At 36.5% G+C, this 6,891-nt stretch overlaps 1 non-coding gene across 1 annotated transcript; it reads left to right on the top strand.

Moving 5' to 3' along the window:
* The first annotated feature begins 777 nt into the window (after positions 1-777).
* Positions 778-884, top strand: LOC132643041 (small nucleolar RNA R71). The gene has a single exon (XR_009583496.1). It is a non-coding gene; the product is annotated as a small nucleolar RNA R71 (small nucleolar RNA).
* The last annotated feature ends 6,007 nt before the right edge of the window (positions 885-6,891 follow it).

Genomic DNA, 6,891 nt, shown 5'->3' with positions numbered 1-6,891 from the left:
AGTTCTCTCCCATTTTTAAGAGTCACCGAATTTCAAGGCTTGAGATTCACATCCGTATCACTTGGAAGTCCTCCAGGTGGTCTAGTATTTTGTGCACCAGCTATCTGTCCCATCTGCCTCTCTAAATTCCGGACAGCCAAATCGCGATTCTGATTATCTGCTATCAACTTCTGCTGGTCTATCATTATCTTCTGCATATCACCCATCATCTTTTTCATCATCTCTTCCATACTGTTCGTGGGTGCTTAAGGAGTAGGTGCTGGATGATAGTTCTGTTTCTGAGTACCTGGGTTGTCACTCCACCTGAAATTTGGGTGATTCCTCGAATTTGGGTTGTAAGAATTCCCGTATTGATTGTTGTTTCCTTGCCCCTTGCTTTCATTACCCACAAAGTATATGGATGCGGGTTTTGCAGGGCATGCATCACTGTTGTGACCTTTTCCACAGACTTCACAAAAAACGATGGCTTGTTGCACTGCATGCACCTGTAGTGGAGCTTGCGCAACAGTTAACTTCTTGATTTCAGTGAGCATGACATCAATCTGTGCTGATAGTGTTGTAAAATTATCCACTTCAAAGACACCCGGTGCCTTCCTAACTGAACTGCTAGCTGCATCATCCCGCCAGTCTGGAGTGCTCTGAGTAAACCTGTTCAATAGTATGAATAGTTATTCATAGCTTAGATCAAGAGCCTGCCCTCCTGCAGCAGTGTCTAGTGATGACTTATGTTGGGCATCCAGACTCTCAATAAATGTGTGTGCCAGAATTTCATTCGTTCGATGGTGGTGAGGACAATCTCTGAGGAGACCCTTAAACCTCTCCCAGGCTTGATACAAATTTTCTCTATTTTTCTGCCTGAATGACATGATCTCCCTTCGGAGGCGAGCTGTCTTTGTTGGTGGAAAGAACCTTGTCAAGAATTTCGTCGCCAAGTCATCCCACGTAGTGATAGAATTGGCGGGCTCTGCTAATAACCAGTTACCTGCATTCCCCAATAGAGAGAAGGAGAACAGTGTCAGCCGCACATATTCTTTAGTGACCCTTCCAGTAGCAAAAGTATCGACAATCTGCAGAAAAGTATGGATGTGACGCTGAGGATCCTCGTGCGACATTCCCGTGAATTTCCCACTAGAGTGAAGTAGTTGAATCATAGGATGCTTCAGCTCAAAGTGCCCTTCGATGGTGGGCTTGACAATGCTTGAAGTGGCATCCGCCACACGAGGCATTGCAACTCTCTCAATTTCGTTGGTTGATTATTAGCCATGACCAAAGGTAACTCTGCTACAGCTCGCGGGTTCTGCAATAAATTCAAATCTCGACTGCGCCGATTGAAAGTACATTCAGGCTTAGGATCGAATTCCTCAAGATTGTTTTGACTCACAATCCTTCGCATTCGAGTAAAGTACCTGCAATCAAGTAGCAGCTAAGATCAAGACGTTAATACCTGGATAAGTATAGCAATACAATTTATTATGGAAAAAATAATTGACTTCTAAGTCCCCGGCAACGACGCCAAAACTTGTTGCGTCCAAATGCACACGCAAGTGTACGTGGTCGTACAAGTAATATAGTGATTATATAAAATCGGATGTCGAACCCACAGAGACTTATGACCAATACTTTCACGAAAATAAACTATTGCTACTACCTATGCAAGTAAAGAATAAAAGTTTTGGTTATTTTTAAACTAATGCTGTAATAAAAATAACCAACAATGTAACCAAAATTTATGCTAAGAACGTATTTGAATACTGCTTTTATCAAGATTTTAGAAGTATTCCAGGGTCGTGGTCTGTTCACCAATCCTATTGAGTCATTCAAGTATCCCACCTTAGCAACTTTGTTCACAATTGTCAATTAACCGGATTATTAATCTCGTAGTGTTCTCCCGAACCACTACTCGCCGATTCAAGATAACTCGCCTCCTATATTCCTATGGTATTGACCTATCAAAAATGCAATAAGAGCACGGCATGAAATTGATTGCGGTAACTAAGTATATTCCTACCCTAGTCACAAATCCTGACCCAACTATAGGGATATTCAGATCACAATCTCGTTATTTCTCCTCCATAGTGACAACGTCTTTCCCAAGCACGGGTGTCGATTAGTAAATAGAACTCAACTATTGCGCAGACAATCAAGCAATTAAGCACAGAAGTAAAGAGGCAATTGCATACAAACAAGCTACTAAGATTGAAATACTTGTCAAACATCAATATTCATGGCTACGCCACAACCCCAGAATTACGGTATTTAGTTACACATGATTCGAGAATGGAAACAAGAATTCATGATTAACATAGGGTTTCAATGTAAAGAAAAGTAATAGAAGAGGAATAAAACCTAGAAAGAGTTTCACAAGTCTCAAAATTCATCCAAGTCGCCTTTCTAATGTTAAAAACGACTATTTATACGCTAGGGTAAATATAGGATAGGTTGGCCTAATCCCGATCCAAGTAGGACAACTGACACCGCTTGTGCGCTGACTATGCGTCGCATGGCCAGCACATGATCTCCTCTGTGTGTATGGCCAATGCATGGCCTGTCTGAGATTCAGAGATGGGGTTTTTGTGTGTTGGCTGTGCGACACATAGCCAGCGCATGAGACCCTTCAGTGGTTGGATTCTGCCTTCAAGTGCTGGAACTTCCTTCCCATGTTCAACCAACATGCACAGCCTCAGATTCAATCAAAAACTGCTCGAAATACCCTCCATTGGTCCCTGTTGTACCTATTCATACAAGCATACCAACATAAGATCTTATACAACAATTTGCATTAAAAATTGCGATTAAAGTGCTAAGAAGTGAAGTGCAAATGACACTAAATCTAGATATTTGTGCCAAATATCAGGAATGCTGACATTGACCTTGATACCTTGGTTACCTCAGCTGCACCCCTCTCCTTACAAAGTGGGCCAAGAATGCATGGGGCCTGACAAATCATAGATGGGCTTAATAATAATGAGCCTATTATCTTTTTAACATTGGGTCTGGTGGCATAAGGCCCTATAGCATCCCAATTGGAGTGGATCAGTTTGATTCAACAACAAATGAAGGAAGAAAAGGAATTGCAAGCTTCGTTAATTTGTATTACACTTCATTGAATGTGATTTTGATCATTGCAGCACTACAAGAAAGTATAGAAATAGCAACAAAAAATTTAACATTTAGCAACAACTTAGTTTTATTGTTGACAAATGAACATTTTTGTTGCCAAAAAAATTAATTTTGTTGTCATAGTATTGATTATTGTTGCAAAAAGTACTTTTGGCAACAAAGAAAAAAAATTGTTGCAATAACAGCCGTTGAGAAAAGTCTATGCAACAAAAACCATATTTTGTTTGTCAAAAGTATTTTTTGCAACAATAATCAATCTATGGCAACAAAAATAATTTTGTTGCCAGATATATTTTTTCTTGTAGTCTAGTTACTCTTGTGGTGTATATTCAAGATTCTGTGAGCTGGGTAATTGGATTCGGCATCCCCGCTATGCTCATGTTCTTGTCTCTCATTTTATTCATCAACGGGAGGAAAGTGTACGTTTATGTGAAGCCCGAAGGAAGTATTTTCACGAGCATTGTTCAGGTTTTTGTCGAGTCTTACAAAAAACGTGAACTTAAGTTTCCAGATGAGTGCGAGAGTAACGGAGTATGTTATGATCCCCCTTTATCTAAAGGGTCCATCATGAAAAAACTCCCTTTAACGGATAAGTACAAGTGATGCATATTCTTTAATTTTATTGGATTAACACTTTATTTGATTTTTACAATGTTACTTATATATTAGAGTATTTTCACGCAGGTCCTTGAATAAAGCAACTATATTGAAGTTAACATTGATGGAACAAGTTCAAATAAATGGAGGCTGTGCAGTATCCAACAAATAGAAGAAGTAAAATACCTTCTCAAAATAATTCCAGTTTGGTCAATAGGGGTCATTTTTTTCCTAGTCGTGGGACAACAAAACATATTTACATTCTTACAAGCTCAAAAAATGGACCGTCATCTCGGCCCCAAATTTCAAATCCCACCCGGTACCCTCTCTATTACATGGATGATCACTGTAAGTACATGGCTCTCTATCTTCGATCGATTCATCGTACCATTCATCAGAAAAAATTACGAAAATTGAAGGTGGAATCACATTGTTACAAAGGATTGGAATTGGCAGGGTTTTCTCAATTTTGTCCATGGTTGTCGCGGGCTAATTGAGGAAATGAGAAGGAATTCGGCTTTAATGCATAATATTCCTGATGGAGTTGCACATATTACCGTCATGTGGTTAGCTCCGCAACTAATATTCATGGGATTTGCCAAGGCTTTTAATGTCAGATTAAGTTTTACAATAAGAAGTCTCCTGAGAATATGAGCAGTATGGCTAATTCTATGTTTAGTTTCACATGGGTTGGTGCAAGTTATTTAAGCATCTTGTTAGTGAACATTTTGGATAAAACTACAGGGGTACATGGACATCCAAGTTGGTTAATTGATGACATTAATGCGGGTAGATTTGAGAATTTCTACTATATCATTGCAATGCTTGGAGTGTTGAATTTGTACTTTCTATACGTTGCTCGTCGATATCAGTACAAGACTATATTAATAGTTGATGACGAGATTAAGGCTTATTTTGATGTTCATGAACTTCATGACATCAAGTATTAAGTAACTTGTGCTTAATTAGTTCCATGTTAATGCATTTAGCTACTTGACTAGTATATTGTATCTCGTTAATTATAGAATATGTTTAAGTTGACTTTATGGAGAAGTCTAGCATGTTAAACAAGATAAGAGTCACGTATTGTAATAAGGGAGAAAAATTGATCTACTCAATGAGAAAGATATGATTTGTTTTTGGCATACCTAGTTGCTTATTAATTTTCTTTTTCCATTCTCCTTTTTATGATTGACTTAATGATAAGACTAATTCGAAAATCGCCATCAAACTATGAACAAATGGTTACATAAAATGTACTTAAAATATTATGTTATTATACGTTGTAAAGTATCACGAGATTAAATCTTAGTATTTGTAGTCTGTAGATTCGTTCTTGTAAATTTAGCCAATAATGTGCATTAGCACCTGTAACACAAAAAACAATTGGGAAAAAATAACTTATAACTTTCTCTCTTTGTTCATATTTTCTCAACCCATCCGAGGTATTTTCTCAAAAAAATCTTTCAATAACCTATAAAATGTTCAATCTAGTCCTGCATAGCCGAAATAAATGGCAGGCCGCCAAGCTTTATTTCCTGCATTATCTTTGTCAAAAAAAATTATTTTTCTATCTAAAAATGCTTTTCTATATTTATTCAATGAATGTAGTTGGAATTCGTTGGAAACACCTAAACGAGGAGGTGATTTGGTCTGGTTTGGAGTCAAAATTCATAGCTGAAACCTATGTGGAAAAACGTCACCGCAACATTGTATACCACTGTATATATGATATATCGCACACAGATTTTCTTACATGATATACAGAGGATATATACATAATTATATAGACGAGACATATCGATACACAAGGGAAAATACATAGATATACACCACATTAAAATTCATGTTTTCACATTTTCACACATCCTTTGTCGCATAACTACTATAAAACCACTGGAACCACTAGCCATTTCACCATAACAATACAAAACACCATTTCAATAAATAAATGAAAAAGAACATGAAAGAAACAGAAATTTGATATTTGTTGCAAAAACACATTACAAAGCTACTTTCTTTCACAATAAAACCTAAGAAATTTCTTTAATTGTCTTCTCTTTTGCATTGATCGCTTTGTTACTTTGTGTTGTATCAATCTTTATTTTTTCGTTCTATAGTGGTTGGAGCAAGTGGATTTGAGGAACCAACTTCAGGCTAATTAACCAACAATTGAGGGGAAAGAAAGCTTTATAAGAAGAGTGAACAAACAAGACCACCCATAAATTAAATTCAGAATGTTGATGATGCTTTTGTTCCACATGGTAACATTCAACATGCCAACAACTTTATTATTAAAAAATTTAAATCTGCAATTAATGTGAAACTGACGGAGAACACAGAGTAAGTATAAGGTCTACGATTCTGAATTTTGGTCTAAAAATAAGAAAAAACACAGTTGGCCACAATTTGCCAATATTTTGTAAAATCTCATATTTTGTAAAATCTCTAAATTGAGATAAAACTTGCAAATAATAGTCACTTGGGCTATTTAATTATAGGTAACTTTTAAGTTTTAAAATTGAGTGGAGGTAACTGAAATTTTTTTATTGAGTAGAGGTGATGTTTTTTTTTTTTTAGATGATTAAGGAGTTTTGGACTTGCCCAATAGTTTCGTTTTTAACACTTTGACCCTAAGCTTTATTTTTAATATTTTGCCCCCAAGTTTTATTATTAACGTTTTGACCCAACCAATATAAACCCTAAAATACCAAAATGAATAAAAAAAAAATGGCTCCTCTTCAGCATCGTTTCTCCATTGTTGCCCAATTCTTCTTCTTCTTTCTTCTTCTTCTTCTTCTTCTTCTTGTTCTCCTTCTTCCGCTGCTGCTTTCTTTTTCTTCTTCTTCTTCTTCTTCTTCTTCTTCTTCTTCTTCTTCTTCATCCACCATTGCTCAAGAAAGAAAAAAATTAAAATCATCCGATTTTATAATTTTTTGACTGAATTTCATTCGTGTAGCACTGGGCATTACTTCATAAGTATTTTCCGCTCATTTGGTAAGTAAAAAACAATATTTTTTTATTTCAATTATTCATCTGGGTATAGTTGCTGATTTTCCAACAATTTACAGTAGCAGTTGCAATTGTTGCAACAAGTGCTAAAGTTGTTGTATAAGAGCTTCTGAACTTTTTGCAACGGCTATTGTTGTTCCTGCAACAGCTTTTGTAGTTTCT

This window comes from Lycium barbarum, chromosome 5, assembly GCF_019175385.1.
Source record: "Lycium barbarum isolate Lr01 chromosome 5, ASM1917538v2, whole genome shotgun sequence".
In the NCBI taxonomy this organism is placed as follows: domain Eukaryota; kingdom Viridiplantae; phylum Streptophyta; class Magnoliopsida; order Solanales; family Solanaceae; genus Lycium; species Lycium barbarum.
This window is presented reverse-complemented; position numbering and strand designations above follow the sequence as displayed.